The sequence below is a fragment of the Parus major genome, chromosome 25LG1, assembly GCF_001522545.3.
Source record: "Parus major isolate Abel chromosome 25LG1, Parus_major1.1, whole genome shotgun sequence".
Taxonomy (NCBI): domain Eukaryota; kingdom Metazoa; phylum Chordata; class Aves; order Passeriformes; family Paridae; genus Parus; species Parus major.
In genome coordinates, this window is record NC_031793.1 from 543,499 (window position 1) to 560,423 (window position 16,925).

The 16,925-nt window shown below is 56.0% G+C and overlaps 1 protein-coding gene across 6 annotated transcripts in view; it reads right to left on the minus strand.

Annotated features, from left to right (window-relative positions):
- Positions 1-16,649, minus strand: part of MEF2D (myocyte enhancer factor 2D) — an 80,826-nt gene extending 64,177 nt beyond the window's left edge. For 4 of the 6 annotated variants that reach the window (XM_015650090.2, XM_015650088.2, XM_015650089.2 and 1 more), the window contains exon 1: positions 16,570-16,649. The gene's annotated coding sequence lies outside the window, so the exon portion shown is untranslated. Of the gene's footprint in view, positions 1-16,117; positions 16,256-16,569 lie in introns of those variants that run through there. The other 2 variants (XM_015650083.2, XM_015650084.2) reach the window with 2 other exon arrangements.
- Between the last annotated feature and the right edge of the window lie 276 nt (positions 16,650-16,925).

A 16,925-nucleotide genomic window follows, 5' to 3' on the forward strand; every position in this document is an offset into this window, starting at 1 on the left:
AGGGAAGGGAAGGGAAGGGAAGGGAAGGGAAGGGAAGGGAAGGGAAGGGAAGGGAAGCTTACTGGCCCAGAAGCCAATTACAACAAATGGAAAGTGTTTTGCTTTTTAATCTTGTAATTTTTTTAGCCTAATCTCTCCTCTGGAAAGGGACAATCAGCTCAGCAGCAGGATGCTGCCAGGGGGATACAGCACGTGTGGAGTCCTGGCTGGAACAGAAACTCAAGTCCTTGCTCTCCAATCCTGTCTTTTTTGGGTGGATTTATCCTATTTTTTTCTACAGGGGCAAAGAAACAATAGCAAAACTTTGGGAAACTTCTGTTGGGAATTTTGCTGTGTTTCTATCTCTCTTTTCTGAAATAAAGGAGTTTTCTCTTTTCAATGGACTCTTTTCACTTTGAGTTTTTCACCAGTTTGCACAGGAGGGTTTGGAGGTGGGAGAACCATCCCCAGCTGCTACAGACCCTTCTGCTTCTGTGGGCTTTGCCCTCCTTGGGAGAAAAGCCAAGTCCTGTTCCTCACCTGCCCAGAGATATGTAATCACAGAATTACAGAATCATTTCAGTTGGAAAAGATCTTTAAGGTCATCAAGATGATCCTTTTCCTGCTGCAAAGGAAGTTCCATTCTGGGGAAGTTCATACGAACGAGAAGTTTTAGAAGTGAAAAGGACCACACACACCCAAAAATGGGTTTGTTTCCTTCTCCAGCCCTGGGCAAGACCTTGACAGGATCCAGCAGAAGGGGAAAACCAGACCCAGCAGTACAGAAGGCAGGATCCTCCTCACCTGCCACCACCGGCCAGCACACCGGAGCTGGGAACCAGCTGGAACCTCTTCAGCAATCCAGACTCTCCCAAGCACATGGAGAGCCAGAGGAGGGAGGAGGCCGTTGGATGCCATCCCCAGAGCCCATAAATTACAGCAGGGAACAGAGTTGCATTTGCCCTATTTCTTATCTGCTTGGAAATTGCGCTGCTTTCCCAGCTGCAAAGACAGCTCTGTTCCCAAGAATTTCAGTAAAGCCATGACCTCTTTCCAGGACCGTACAGTATATGGTGGCGGGGAGCCAGGGCTAATTATAGGCACAGGAAAAGGGGAGAGAGGCATTTGGAAAAGCTCTACCTTCCCAGCCACGGGAGCAGGGCAGCACAGCCACAGCCAAACCCCTGCTGGGAGCACCCCAAAGGGCTGCAAAACCCAGGCAAGGAGAGCGAACCCCAGGGATACAGCCCTCCTGGACTACACTATCCTCATTTTCTGGAAAGATGAAAGACAGCATAAAGCTCATCCCACAGTACTTCACGATTCCAAAGCGCTCTGGGAAGCCCCACAGCGGGACCCCCTGCCCCGGCACAGGTCGAGTGTCAGAACACCGCCCTGGCCACGACAAGAACCAGAGTCTGTCAGTCCTACAGCCAGGATCTGAGCAGCTTGGGTTCCCAACAGAGACCCCATCTCCCAGAGGTGAACGATGCCACAAGCCCCTCACTGTGCCCTTGTGCCCCAGCACTGCCCAAAAGCACGACCTGCAGAGATGCTCCCCAACCCCGAGGCAAATGAACACGCGTTCATTTAAACGCCAGCCAAAGCCACGTGCAGGCTTAGAGCTGAGTTCATTGTCTCTTGCTGAGCAATGTCACAGGAGCCACCTCCCTCCCCTGACCCGCTGCAGAAGTGGACAAGGACGTGGTGACACATGTGCCCACGAGACCTGCCGGCAGGGAGGAGGCTGGGCAGGAAGGCACAGAACAGACAGCATCTCTTTTAACCAGCAGGCTCCTCCTCAGAGCCACGTTTCTGCACAAAACAAAACCTGAAGAAGGTAAAAAATCCCACCTAATGTTTTCTTTGAGGAAGGAAAAAGAAAAGCCAGGAACCTTCTCGCTTGCCGCAATGGTTTTCATTTTCCACCAAATTAACTCGAGTCTCGACTGTGAGCGCCGGCAGATTCCCTGCGCTGCCGTGTGTGCCTGCGCATGTGGGAATGTGTGGGTGTGTGGGTTTTGTTTTGCTTTCTGCACCGGCTCTGCAGACCATCTCCTGCTCTTACCCATCCCAGCCCCATTACCTGCCAGGGTGGACATCCATTTCTCTGGCTACAGCCCTGTGCAGGACCACTCTCCTCCTCCAAGAACTTCCCCAAACGTGGCCTGCAGGTATCCCAGCCTCGGGGTGCTGCAGGGCTGTTGCCAATGCCAGTCACTCCAAGAGGGTCCCTGTGTGCCATGGCTGGGTGCTGCAGAGCACTGGCACGGCTGTGCCCCAGGGACAGGGGCCTGGCAGCACCAAGCAGGGCACCAGCACAGCCTCCCAACACCTCTCACTAAAGGGAGGAATCCACCCCCGTATGCCAGGTCCAGCTGATGCCTTTTCCCAACGCTCCTGTGGCAGCAGGAAGGGGATCAGTGCACATCAAGTCTGCCCTGCTCCTGGTGAGACCCTTGGGATCACCTCCTGCCAGCTTTCTGGATAATAACCCCAGCTAAAACCCAGCCCCAGTGCTGCAGGCGCTCCCAGAAACACTTCAAAGACTGACCAAGCCTTGGAACAAACCAAAACCAGCACATGACACCCCCATCCCCAGCTCCAAAGCTCCCGATGGGCAGGCACATCAAGGAAGGCAAACAGAAACAACTTGCCCACAGCTCACACCAAAGACCCCGGCACCACCAGCACCCCTCCAGCAGCAGCAGCAGCACTGACATCATCCCCACAAAGCTGAGCCCCCCTCGCTGGCACTGCTGGCACATCCTGGGGCAGCACGTGGCCCCACAGCCCCTTGCCATCGGCTCCGCGGGCGCCGCCACGCACGGCTCAGCCCTAACGGGATAACAAGCTCACAATGAGATCCTAATGAAGGATTAGCGAAATACAGTTTAAAGAGATTAAGGCTGGGTGCAGCACTGAAACTTTTTTATTTATTTAATATTTTCCTGAGAGCCCAGCGGAGGTGAGACACAGATTACAGAGAACATGGGTAGAGCTGGCATTCGCTGCTGGCTCCAGCAACTCAGGATGGTTTTCGCATCGCATTCGTGCAAAGAGGGGCCAGGGCTGTAAAAAGGATGGAGGAACACACAAAAAATGGCTCGTGGCGCCTGCAAGCCCTGCCCAAGGCACTCCACAGCCAGCCAGAGGCTTCCTTCATCTCTCTCCTCCCACACCAGTCCCTTCCCATCTGCATCCCAGCTGCGCCCGATGCTCTTAGTCCCGTTCATAATGACTGTTGATGTTATCCGCCAGAGCCGGAGCCTTCCAAGGAGCCCCAGGGAAGCAGGTACTCAACTCTCATTCAGGGAAAGTTATTAATAGTAATTTCTTGGCTCTACACAAACAGAGCAAGAAGTCAGCCCTGGCCTGGGAGAGCTTGGCGTGACTGCCAGCCCCACGTGCTCCAAAAGGTCAGGAGTCTGGTTCGCCCCCAAATCAAACGAGGATGTTTAAAATAGAAGGCAACACATCTGGGGTTGCTTTTTGGCTTGTTTTGACCACTCGTATTTTTTTCTGCAACCACCAACACCACAAATTTTCTCCTCCTGAGAAAGGGCAACGTGACTGTCACCCCATCACGGGAATGCAGGAGTGGGAATTTGCTAAAGCAGCCCCAAGAGTGCTAATGCCCAGGGGGAAAAGGGCAAGCAAGGCTGCTGCTCGGCCCATGAGCAGTGGGGCGACTGCTCAAAGCCAGCCCTCATTTCAGCCAAAAGCCACGCGACAAGAGGGAGGTGGGGAGCTGAGAAACATCCCTGTTGAGAGACTACAAAACAAATCAAATGAAGATGTTTGGAGCAGATCCAGATGTTTATTAGTGACGCACATGGAGGTATAAATAATTATCCGGTAGGAATTTTGTTCACAGGCAGCTCTCCCTTATCTAATCAGATCTCAGTGCGACACGGCCCCGGCCTCCCCCCGCTTAAAAAGTCTTGAGAAAACCAAATGCAAAATAAAAAAAACTCACTAGAGGCACCAATTTAATCCCATTAATCACTGGATACTGGGAGCAGAGCTGCCAGCACTCAGATCTCATCCAGGCACAGCTTAAGGGAGGATTTTTTTCTTCCAGCAGGAGCACTGGCAGAGGGTCAGATCCTGCACGAGGGTGCAGAGAAGGGCCAGGAGCTGGACCCTCACACCCTGCCCCATGTCCAGCACCAGGCATGGGTAAAGCAGCATCTGTGGGGACAGGAGCCACCGTGGCACTGGTTGGGCCCCTGCACCAGTGCAAGGAGCTGGACAAGCTCTTGCCTGTAAGTAACCAACTGCTTAAAATACACTGGCCAACAAACCCCTCCCTTGTCCGGCTGCGTGGTACCCAGCGGCCTCTCCAGCGCCCGGACACTGCAATTACCTAAAAATAAATGGACCACAAACCTCGAGAGGCCAAATGGCTGAGGGGGATGAGGACAGCAGGGAATGTGCCCCAGCAGCACCGAGCCCGGCTGGAGGGACCAGCAGCCATGAGCAGCTACCACGGCACCACCACGAAGCCCAAGCCAAAAGGGTTCACATGCAACCAAAAAACAGGTAGAAAAAAGGCTTTAACAGCTCAGAAACACCACCTGAGCTGGTTTTTCCCAGCCCTTAGCATCACCTAACCCATGGGAGGTGCTCAGCCCACTGAGCCACACTACCACCCCCTACACCAGCAGCCCCTCACCCTGCCAACCTCCCCACCAGCATTTCCGATGGTTTTCCAAAAATTTAACCAACCCAACCCACCACAGGCGAGGCTGCAGAGGGTTTTGCAGAGGCCAGAGAGGAGCAGTGTTGGAAACTTACTGTAGGAAATTGGCCGCTCAGCTCCAGCTCCTTGTCCCTACTGGTGGGAAAGTCTATAAATCTCTAATAAAGAAAAAAAAATCCCCTCCCATTTTATTCCTTCTCTCTCCCCCCTTCCAAAGGATTGCGAAACTGAGAGGGCAGCCAGGGCTTGGATTCGCAGCATTTCTGAGTTCCTACAGAGTCTGGGCTCCCTGCCACCAGCAACAGCGGCTCTGGGGGTGTGGAAAAAGGGAGGAAAAAAAAATTAAAAGAAGAAGAGGAGTAAAAAAATATATATATAAAAGTCCTGTTTATTTTGGGGGATGAGAGAGAAAGCTTGCACAAAGCGGGGTGGAGGGGGAGCGAGGCTCTGGCACTCCTGAAGGCACCACGCGTTCGGGAATCAGAAAAGCTTGGTTAAAACACCTCAGTTTTGGGTGGGAATACCGAGCTTGCAGAGGATGCTCTTTCCCAGAGTGTACATGGGCAATAAGCAATCTTGTATAGAGGGAGGCAGCACCTCCCAGAGCAGCTGGACCCCCTCAAGGGCACCCATGGGTGCCAGCAGCAGCTCTGCCCTGCCCTGCCCTGACGTGGCCCCGGGCGCTGTGAGGGGAATTACTGAAGACAGGCTGGAAGAAAAGCCTGCTCCAGCCATGACCCAGATTCCCCTCCAGCCTGATCCCTCACTGAAGTCATAATCCTTGGAGGGCTTCTGGTCTTTTTTTTTTTTTTTAAATACATCCCTGAGCGTTGCCATGGTGACGAGGGGGATGCTATAATTTCAGCATTATAGACTTCAGCGCGAGAACAGGAGGGAGAAGGTGGTGGAAATATGGATGAGCTGCACTGGTAATGCATTTAGGGAAAAAAAGGATCTTAAAAAAAAAAAGAAAAAAGAACCAAGGCAGCACCTTGGCTTCAGCAGCAGGGGCTGGTGGAGCAGGGGATCATGGAATCATGGAATGGTTTGGGATGGAAAGGACCATAAAGATGGTCTCGTTCTACCCCCTGCCATGGCCAGGGACACCTTCCACTAGACCACATTGCTCCAAGCCCTGGCCAGCCTGGCCAGGCAACCTCTGCCAGGGCCTTACCACCCTCAGAGGGAGGAAATTCTTCCCAATATCCCACCTAACCCTGCCTTCCGTTAGTGTGAAGCCATTCCCCCCTTGTCCTGTCGCTCCAGGCCTTTGTCCAAAGTCATCTCCAGCTCTCCTGGAGCCCTTTAGGCACTGGAAATGGCTCTGAGGTTTACCTGGAACCTTCTCCTCCCTGGAATGGAGACCTGCTCCTGTCCCTTGGCCACTTTGGGCATGGCTGGGGCAGCAGCTTCCCTGGGCATGGGTACCTCAGACCCCGCAGGGCTTTGGGGCCACCCTGCCAGGACACAGCCACAAGCCCTAAATCCCCCAGAAAACCCCACGGAACCCAAGGCAGCCCTGAGCAGGAACACCCTGGATTGGGGTGGCCTCAGCCGATTTTGGGGTGATTTGGGGCAATACTGGAGGTCTTTGGGGCGATTTTGGTCATTCAGGGGGTGATTTCAGATGATTGTGAGGGTTTGGGGGGCAATTTTGAAGTCTGGGGGCAATTTGTGAGTTTATGGGGGCTTTTGGGACAATTTGGGGTTTTTTTGGCAGTGATGAAGCTGATTTTGAGTTGACTTCAGATGATTTTAGAGTGTATTTGGTCTGAATTTGGAGGTTTTTGGGTTGATTTCAGGCGACTCTGGGGAATTTTGGGGCTATTTACGGGTGATTTGGGAGGTTTTTGGGGCAATTCCTGAATAATTTTGCAGGCAATTATGGGGACTTTTGGGGTTTTTAGGGTTGCCAAAGCCCATTTTGGGTGATTTTGGGGGTTTTTTCAGGTGATTGTTTTTGCAAAGAAGCAGCTCCAAAAAACCTGCCCTCCACCTTTTTACCTCTATTTCCTACCATCTTTCCTTTCTGCCTGCTTTGCCCATAGCAGGTGCCCAAGGTATTCCATCACGAGGATGTGATCCCTGGGTTCCTGTCCAGCTCTCAGCAGGAATAAACCCCACACTGCCCGTGTTTTTACAAGGGCATGAGACACCTCTGGGTGTTCTTACGTCACACCACCTCGGCTCAGCCCCAGAGAGCCCCTGGGCTGTGTCTGTGAGTTTTCACACCGGTAGATGACCTGTGACCCCACGGGAGGGATGAACCAAGAACCCCCCCAGACCCCAGGGACCTCAAGCTCTCCTGTTGCACAGAAATAGCAAAACTGCACGAACAGAAGCCAAAGCAGTTTTAGCCACACTTGCACCCCTTCCCTCCCCACTGCCGGGCACTGAACCGGCACCTGCTGTGACGAAAAATTTCCGAAAGACGCACAAATAAAAATAAGATCATACACAAACACCTCTGCCCAAACCCAGAGCAACGGCCCATGACCCCATCACAAGAGAGACAGGCTGCCAGGGACTCACGGGGTCCCAAAGGAAGCCAGACTGCCCCGGGGGATGCCAGGTCCACACCACGCACAACTGGGGAGGCAAGAAAAAGCTCTGGCACTTGGCACCTCTGGCCATGCCAGCCTGCACCCATCAGCCTCTCTGAGGGGTGCCAGAGACATCCTGACCACAAAACCCAGGTGGCCAGTGTCAGGGGCACTGAGACATCCCTGCCTCAGTCCTGCAGCAGAGTCCTGTGCCTGGGAACACCCCGGGGGGATCCTCGAAGGGCAGCTGGGACAAAAGGGCCTCCTGAGCTTTGAAAGTCTAAATAAAACCAAAGCACATCACTGCAAAGTGGGAACTCCAGGTGCAGGGTGGCAAGGTTCCAAGGACCCCCCCACCAGGACTCAATGCACTTGTTCCTCGCTGCAAAAAATCTCCTATAACCCCAGTGGAAAAAATATTGTGACTGTTTTGTTTCTGTGCCCGAAGGGGAGCCAAACCCCCAAATTACCACCTTCAGCATCTGACCTGTCAGGCCTTGGGCCATCAGGGCGCTTTCAGCAGTGCCCCGAGCTCCAAATTTAGCCTCAAAGGTATTTATCTCTGAGAAACTAAAACCAAAGCTGCATTTGCATAACAAAAAGACCCCTGTGCTCGATGCTTGGTGCAAGTGCTGCTGGCAGGGGAGAGGACATGCAAAGCAGCCTCTCGCCAAGCAAAGGCGCTGAAGGTCACCCAGGCAGATGCTGAGCTCACCATGGCTGGTCCTCTCCAGTGGAAAGGACAAGGCAAGAACATCCTCCAGTAAGGAAAGAATCCTCCCAACCTTCCCACTTCCACCCGGTCCAGCTGGAGCAGCTCTCTCCAGCACAAAGGCAGGTGTGAAATCCTGCTCGCTAAAGCACACACTCACATCTGGCCCTAAAGCTGAAAGACCTGAGGGCAGCTAGCAGAATTTTTCCAGTCTCTCAATCCGTGTTGAGAGCTGGGCTCTCCATTTTCCTCTCCTGGGTTCCAGTGGCTGGCGTGAGGACGAGCAGCTTTGTCCCCACAGGAGCAGCACCCGTGGGGAAGCAGGAGGTGAGGAACCCAGCCCTTGGCTCTTCCCCAGCAGCACCTGAATGCAGCTCCCACCACCCCCAGGACCCCCAGGAGCAACCAGGAACTCACCCCACTGGGATCCCCACCCCTCCCGTGGGAGCACCCCGTCAGCACCCACTGCCACACCGTACCCAGCACCTTTCCCATTCCTTAGGGATAAAATCCCTTCAGGAACTGGCACCTCCCCATCTCCTTATCTCACACCAACTGAATCCCCTCCTGCTCTGCCATCCCCACAGCTCAAAGCTGAACCACACCAAAACCCCATGGTGTAACACCAACCCCAGTAAAGCATCGCTGCGCCCCAGGCCGCCCCAAGAGCCAGATGTTCACCTCTCCCCTCCCTGCAAGGAAACGCCAGCTCTGGGCAAAGGATTGATGGAGGAGCAAGAAACAGCCACCAGCTGCCGCAGGAAGAGGCCTTGGCTGCCTTTGCCACCAGCATCTTGCTCCAACCATTTGTTCTGCTTCTATTTTCGAAAGCGCTGGGGCTCGGCAGATCCCAGCCTCCCTCCCAGCCTCCCCACCGCCGAGCAAGGCGACAGATTTCTGCTAAGAGGCAGCGCCGGCTCCGCTCCCCATCTTGGCAGCGGCATCCACGCAGGACTGGGGATATTTTTGATCCAGCGAGCCGAGAGGTGCTAGTTTTCCCGGCGGCTCGTTGCCGGCGCGTGGGAAGGACGGCCATGCCGAGTCAGGGAAGGTTGAGGATGGATCCGGATGGATCCTGATTGATCCCTGTGCTTAAAACCCTGGAGATGAGGCGTCAAATCCTCCTCAGTCATGCAAAGCAGGATGTCCAGTGGCACATGGAGCTCTCTGGGAAAGCATCACCCAGGGGATGAGGCTGGAGATGAGGCCTGACTTTGGCTGTATCCCAAGCCCCTGAGCCCTTCCCCGTGGACATTTCTCCATGCTCTCAGAGGACAGCTGGCATGCACACACTGTCTGTGTGATCCCAAGTGCTGCTCCACACTGGAATACTCGAGGAAAAACTGCCCCAAGCCCACGTCCAAGCAAGCCCTTCCTTCACCCTACCCTTCCACATCCTGCTCCAGTTATTGAAATAAATTTGCTGCTACCGCAGGGTTTTCCTAGGGGCAGAGATGTGTCTCCAGGGAATATGTGGTTTATCCCCCAGGATACACCCGAGGGTTGGAATGAGATGATTTTTAAGGTCCCTTCCCACCTAAACCATTCCATGAGTCTGTGATAACTGCACCTAGAGGCACCTCCTCACTTCCATGACCTCCCCAGTGGTGCCAGCACCAGAGACACTCAGCGACACACAAACACTTTCCTTTCCCTGATGGTTCTTCCAGCAAGTTCTAAAACAGCCCAAGCACCCCATGTCAGGCTCCGTGTCCGACAGAGCCAAAGCCAGAGCTCCCTGCAGGGCAATTCTAAAGGCCAAAAATCCGCACGTGGTTCCCAGCAGGAGGAAGGTGCTTGTGGCAGAGCCAGGCTCCAGCAATACCCTGATTTTAACAAGCTGTGGGGTCTTCAGCCACTCCAACCTGGCTCCCATCATCAAGCCCAGCAGCATCAGGGTCCCCACCTAGAGGAGGTGTCACAGGTGTCACAGGATGCCACAGCCAGGGATGGACTCCCTTCCCAGCCACTGGAATTCCAACAAAGCCGGCTGCTCCTCCCGGGGCTGGCAGCTTGCTCAGATGGGTACCAGCTCCACGGGGACATTTATCACAATATTTAGACAAAGGACAACAGCTCAGCCCTCACCTATAGTTACACAAACACACAGCCACTCTCTGCCTCTGTATACCCAAAATGGGTGGAAAACACCCATTTCTTGGCCGTCCCAATCCTTCCCCATGGAAGCCACCATGGACCAAGAGCAGCCATGCCTGGAACCTGATCCCTGCCATTCCCTGTCCCAGCCCCTCATCACAGCACTTTATCTCCTGCTCCCAGCGCTGAGCACAGTGGGGCAGGATGGTCTCAGTGACTGCCCATGCAAAATAAAAAAAGGCTGGTTGGTCAAAATAATTTGTCCACATTCTCTATTTTAATTTTTTTCTCCCCTGCCAGTGGAAACTCCTGCTGCAGCACCATGTCTCAAGGTTACTGCTAGGGGTGGGAGAGGATTTCAGGTTTTACAACTGAAAAATTCCAGACAGAAACCCAGAAACGTTGCCAGTATTTTACTGAACAGAAGTTCTTTATCCAATTAATTTCTTTAACTTACATATTTTTTTTTACACTCGATGCAGCAGGTTTAAGCAACCTCTGTTTTGTTCAGCCCCTCAAATTTTGTCTGCTTTGATAGAAAATTCTCACTGATATCATGAACATTTCCAATTCTCAATTTCTTCTTTAAGGAAAACCAAACCAGATGAATCTGACCCCACATATTTTCCCCACCTGCACAACATGGGATGTGTTCCTGGGTATGGCGCCTAGCAATTTTTCCCTGAAGTCTTCCAATAACTGGAAAGGAAAAAATTTAAGAGTAAAAAGAAAAAATGCATCTTCAAAATAAGAAAAGAAAAAAGATGCTTTTTTGAAAAGGATGGAGGAAAGTCACTTTGTTCCAAAAGGCACTTCCATTGAAAAAGAAGATGAAAACTTCCAAGCAGGACTATTTATAAGCAGTGCTTGTACCTATCAATAACACCTTGCACCTGAAGCTCCACCACACCCTCTGGAGCAGGTACCTCCAGGCCCATGGCCCCAGCACACCCAGGGCAGTGAGCTGCAGGATCCATCCCGAAGGAGATGCTGATAATGCCCCTGTGGCAGAAGGAGGAGAGAGGAGGAATCCCACTTGGAATCCTAAGCTGATGCCTTGGCAGCCCTGGGGTGGGCTCGGCTCGGGTCAGGAACCTGGCCCCACAGGCAGGTGCCATTTCCCAAATCTCATTACTACTTTTTGGGGATGGAAAAAACAGGAAAAAAATAATTTGGAAGCCATGGATTTGTCCTGCCTCCTTCCAAATAAAAAAGGCTGATGCAACAGCAGTGCTTCAGTGGGAGTTCACCCTTCCCCACAGCCCCCAGCTCCCCACCCATGCCCCAAGCAGCCCAGCTGGGGGGGCTGCAGGCACCTCCTCCTGGAAGCGGTTTGGGCTCTGTGCCGGACGCTTGCAGGAAGCTGTTTGAAGCTCTGGAAAGAGAAACAATTCCTCCTCCTCCTCCTCTTCCTCCCTGCCCAGAAATAGGTCATTTAATTACCCCCTTTCCAACCCCAACCACCACTGACTCAGGACAGGAGGTGGGAGTGCTTCCACCCTGCGCCGGCTCATGCCCAGCAGCGGCCCAAAGCCACTGTGCCCAGCTGTGACCTTGAGCCACTGTGCCAGCAGGACTGGGCTGCCAGGGCACAGCTGATGGCAGGGGCTCAGCTCCCCACCTCTGCACTCCAGCTACGCCTGGGCACTTAAAGCAAGGAGGGTCAGGCCACGGGGGCTGCCGACCCCCTCCATGCACAGGGCCTTGTGCCACCTCCGGGAAAACCAAGGGCTAATTGCAGGCTGGGAAATCCTACGTGTCCTGCTCGGCACCAAGACTGAAACGTGCGGCCCCGGCACAGTCTGGTCCGGCTGCTTTGGGATGGGACACCACGGTGGCTCCTGGGTGGTGGCAGGAGCCTGACACATCCCAGCACAGGCATCATCCTGCCCTTCCAGCACCTCTCACCATGCAGCAAACGAGCAGCACCGTACGCTCCGCTGGGGACCTGAGGACCACAAAGCTATTTAAAGTCCCACTGGGCACCATGGCAGTACCCAGCTTCCAGCATTCCAGCATTTCAACACAACCAGGACATCTCACTGTGACCAGGCCCCTCCAGGTGACATGGATGGTGGCAGCAAGGACCCACCACCATTGCATGCACCTCATCTCACTGCCCCCTTTTATATAGGGGAAGGTGCTCACCTAGAGCTCAGAAGCAGCCTGGGAATTGTGGAGCAGCTGCTGTATCCCCCCCAGCCTTGTCGTGACCCACATGAAAACAGGCCAAGTTTCCCCAAAAAACTGTTCCCATGCAGCTTAGAGACCCAAGTCCTTCATCTTTTGAGCCCCCATTTAAGAGAAAGCAAACCTAGACCCCACCCCCAAAATAAACCACTCCAAACTGGAGTATTTATCAAACCTCTGCTCTCCAAGTGGGCACTTTTTTTAGGATTTTTTAAAGGATGCACGCTCTTGTCTGTTTTGCAAGCAGTGGGGAGCTACAGCAGGGAGACACCAAGAGTGAGGGGAAAGGAAAAATTAAAGAACCACAAGCAAAGCAAAGTGGAGTGCAAGATGCAAACCGACAGATCCGGGGAGGCAGAGCTGCTGGCAGGCAGACGGCGAGATCCATCTTGAAAGCAAAAGCAAACTGCTGCTCACACAGGCAGAGGGAAAAACCTAGAGGTCTTCAGCAATGCCTGAGCTCTGATCAAACAAAGTGATTAACAAATCTCAGCTTTTTATTGAGAGCTTCTCTAATTAGAGGAAAAAAGGAAAGGCAAAACCAAAACCAAACCCCTGAGAGTCACATCGAGTGGTGAAATCCCAGACAGTGCTGGAGGGAGCTAAGGGGGCGATGCACCCCACAGTCCTGCTGGCACAGGGAGGGCAAGCACAGCCAGGGGTACCCAGCACTCGCCCCACGGCACCAGCACCCGTTTCCGTGCCTCCCCAGCCTTCCTCCTCCTCACTTGCTTTCTGCTCACCGTGTCGGGCTCAGCGGCAGAGCTGAACCTTCCCGGGAGCAGGACTGTCATCTACAATAGAGTCACCTCTGAACTCGGGATGGCTCAGCCTCCAGGAACTGCCAAAATAGCGATAAAAATAAGAAAGAGCCCCTGGCCCGAGGAGTTCACCCTCTGAACAGATGGGACAGCGGCAGGGCGAGGCAGGGGGATATTTTTAGCTCTGCTTGCAGATGGGGAAGTCCAGCACAGCACTGACATGGCAGCCCCATCGCTGCCTGCACAGCTCACCGTGGCTTGGGTCACCTCCGTGTGCACTCCTGGGTATTAACAGGATTTAATGGGATGCTGCCTGCTCAGTTCTGAGCCTCAGGCACCACCTTCCAGGCCAGCTCACACCATCACAGCTCCACATGGCATCCCACCACCACTGATGGGGGCACCCAGTGGGACAGCATTGCTCCGGGGGAACGGATTCAATGTCAGCAACCCACACCCCTCTCCCTCTTTTCCCTTCATTCCCAGAACGGCCACGTCCCTGCAATCCATCACAGAGAGATGCCTCGCAGCACCCCACGGCGGGTTCCTCCCAGCACACTCCAGGCACTGCCAACTGGACCCAGGGAAGCACTCTGGCTTGGCAAAAAAAAAAGAGGGAAAAGCAATTTCTGCCCCTCACCACAGATGCTCTTTTAGGTTCAAATGACTCGTGCAGGGTGCCAGATGATAGCTTGTAGCTGAGCCCTCCACACCTAGCTGAAGCCCTCCTGTTCCTTCAGGATGTGCCAAGCAGCATCTCCCCCCAGCCTCATGCCCATCGTTCCCTCGTGAGCCAGGGCCTGCAGCAGCATCCACACCTCCCTGGCAGGCAGCTGCCGGCACCGGCTCCCGGCACACACCAGCACCGCGGCAGCTGGGTCCCGCTCCCGTACTTTTCATCCGACACTTTCGGCTTTGTTCTCCCTCTCACAAAGCCGCTGTGAGGCTGCCCTGGCAGCACGAAGGGACCTTGAAGTGGATGCAGTTTATGACCATATTTAGGCTCCTTTATGTTGCCAGAGTCACAGTAAAGGGCTGCAGCATTAAATGAGACTCAGACCCCACTTGTTTCACTTGGCAGCCTGGGAAAAATACACCCCGGGTGACTCCAGCACCGTCCCTGCCTCTGCCCTGCCCGCTCGGGGACAGCACGAAACAGCGACAGCCCTTTCCAGCTCTGCAGTTGCACTTCCCAAGAGGAGCCAGGAGCCCCACAGCAGTGAGGAGGGGGGGATTAAACACATTAACCACCTCCCCCATTCCGAGAACAACACCAAAGCATGGGGAAGCAAAGGGACGTGCCCAAGGTCACCGACTGACAAAGCCAGCACTTGCCAAGGTCCCAAGAGCCCCCCAGCAGGACTGAGCACAAACAGGGACGTGACCACTCAGCATGAGGAGCCCCCCGAGCCGGTTTGTGCCGGGGGAGAGCCCGGGCAGGGGTGGAAGCCCCGAGCCACCTGACACGGGAGCTAATGCCCCTTCAACATGAGCATGTTAAATCCCTGCTGTGGCCGAGGCACCAGCGAAACCCGAGCAGCGGCCCCCGCCGCTGCGGGGACATCGGCCACCTGCTCGGAGCCGGCACAAGTGCAGATACCTCAGCTCGGCAAAGCTGCGACAACTGCAGGGGCTGAAGGGCAAGGTGGTGGGGGTGGAAAGGGGAATCCATGAGGCCCATCCAGAGGTCTGTGACCTTCAGGAGCCCATGGCAGTGATCCTGTGGGCAGGGCAAGCAGCTCATTTTGGAGCTCCAAAGAGACAGGGGCAGCTCAGTGCTCCCAGGCCAGGACCACCAGCACCAAATCAGCTAAGGGAAGGAAATAACATAACCAGAATAACCCTTACCTACACCCAAAACCTGCACCCCTGGCCTGATGAGCACCCCCGTCACACTGAGCCCATTCCTCCTCAGCAGCGAGATTTCAGGATGGCTGTCCTGGGACAGTGGTTTGAGAACACCCACCTCGGTGCAACAATGCCAGCCCAAAAATCCACATACAGCCACACAGCGCAGGAGAAGGGGCTTTGGAGGGACAGGATCAGGCCTTCCCAGGGTGAGGGCAGGCAGAGGTGCTGAGCTGAAGTGCCAGGGGAATTTGCACCGGCACAGATGTCTCTGTCCCTACCCAGACCCCTGCCCACAGCAAGGGGGAGTCAACAGCCAAAACCGCTTGGCAGCTCCGACACTTGTGGAGGATGAAGAGGAGGGGACAGCCCAGCTGGTGGCCGTGCGGAGCTGGGGGTACTACAGGGCTCCAGGGGTGCGGGGGGAACAGCTGCGTGTGTGGCACATGTGTGTGTCTCACTGACTGTGTGCTGCTCTTGTGTGTCAGGGGACAAAAGGAAAATAAATAAAAAATAAAAACCAACCACAAAGCCAAAGGGCTTTGGGAGCTGCAGGGAAGGGATAAGCTGCGGGCGAACCGGCGTCACAGATGCCGAACAGCCGCAGATGCCGGATGCCCTGTCACCGCATCCCTGCTCAGCATCGCCGGTCCCTCCAGCCAAGGAAGCGCTCGGTCCCCGCGGAGGCAGTGGCAGCAGTGACGCGGTTCGGACCCACTACGATACCCTGCTCCGGATAGAGCTGAGGCACTGAGCCCCCCCCGGACAAACAATCCCAGCTGTCGGCTCCGGAGCCGGCGCACGGCCAAGGCATGGACGCTCCAGGACTCGATTTACCGCCGGCTCTCCCAAAATCTGCTCTTGCCAATCAAACCGCAGCCCCCATCGGCACCCGGAGCCTCGCCGACGGGTCCCCCCACAGTCCCCATGTCATCACCCTATGTCCTGCCAGGGAGGGCACCCCGCGGCCCCCGAAATCCACTGGGCCTTGCTTCTCCCTGGCTCCCGCCAGGCCGCAGCGGGTCTCACTGGGGAGTGGACGCAGTGTCGCGGGTGGGCTCGCGGTCTGTCACCACCGGGGTCCCGCCGCCCCGGAGCGGGGTGGGCACCGCCAGCGCTGCCCCCATCCCACCGCCAGCACCCAGCGGGACCATTCCCGTGTGCCGCACCCGGCACCCGCGTCCCCCCGTGGGTGTCCCGCGTCCCCCCGTGGGTGTCCCGCGTCCCCCCGTGGGTGTCCCGCGTGCCCCCGTGGGTGTCCCGCGTCCCGCGCCGCCCTCACCTCACCTGTCCTCGCAGCGCCCAGGCCGAGCCACCACCTCTTCCCCTTCCTCCCGCTCCCTCCTTCACCTCTGCACCATTTTGGTGACGGTTTGTTTTGAAGCCGAGGGGGGAGGAGGGAGGAGGGGGGCGCGGGGGGAGGATGTGCCGCTGCCGCCGCCGCCGCCGCCGCTGCTCCCGCCCCCGCCCATCCCCGCGCCTCGGGGCGGCTCCGTGCGGAGCGGGGGTCGGGGGGTCCCTCCGCTCCCCCCACCCCAAACACAGCCGGGAGGAGCGGGGCTCCGCGCCCCCCCTAAGGCCGCCCGGGGAAAGGGGGGGTGGGAGGGGTGGCGTTCTCGGAAGTCGCGCCAGAATCGCGAAACGTTCAAAGAAATCAAAAAATAATTAAAAATAACAATTAGAAGAAGGGGAAAAAGCCGACGGCGAAGAAGCGCGAGAGCGGGAGGGACCCACCTGAGCGGGGCGCGGACCGGCCGCTGCCGGGGCTGCGGCGGAGCCGGCGGGGAGCGACCATGGCCGGGCCCGGCCCAGCGTCAGGGGCGGCGGCGGCGGCGCGGGCGGCCAATGGCCGCGGCGGGGGGGAGCGAGCGCGGCCGGGGGGGACGGGGTGGGACCGGGGCCGAGCCGGGGCTGAGCCGGGGGGGGGAACCGGGGCCTAGCGGGGCCGAGCCGGGGGGGGGAGCCGGAGCGGAGCGGGGCCGAGCCGGGGGGTGAACCGGGGCCTAGCGGGGCTGAGCCGGGGGCCGAACCAGGCCCGAGGGTGCAATGAGCCGGCCGGGGGGAATCGTAGCCGGCGGCGGGGTGTGCTG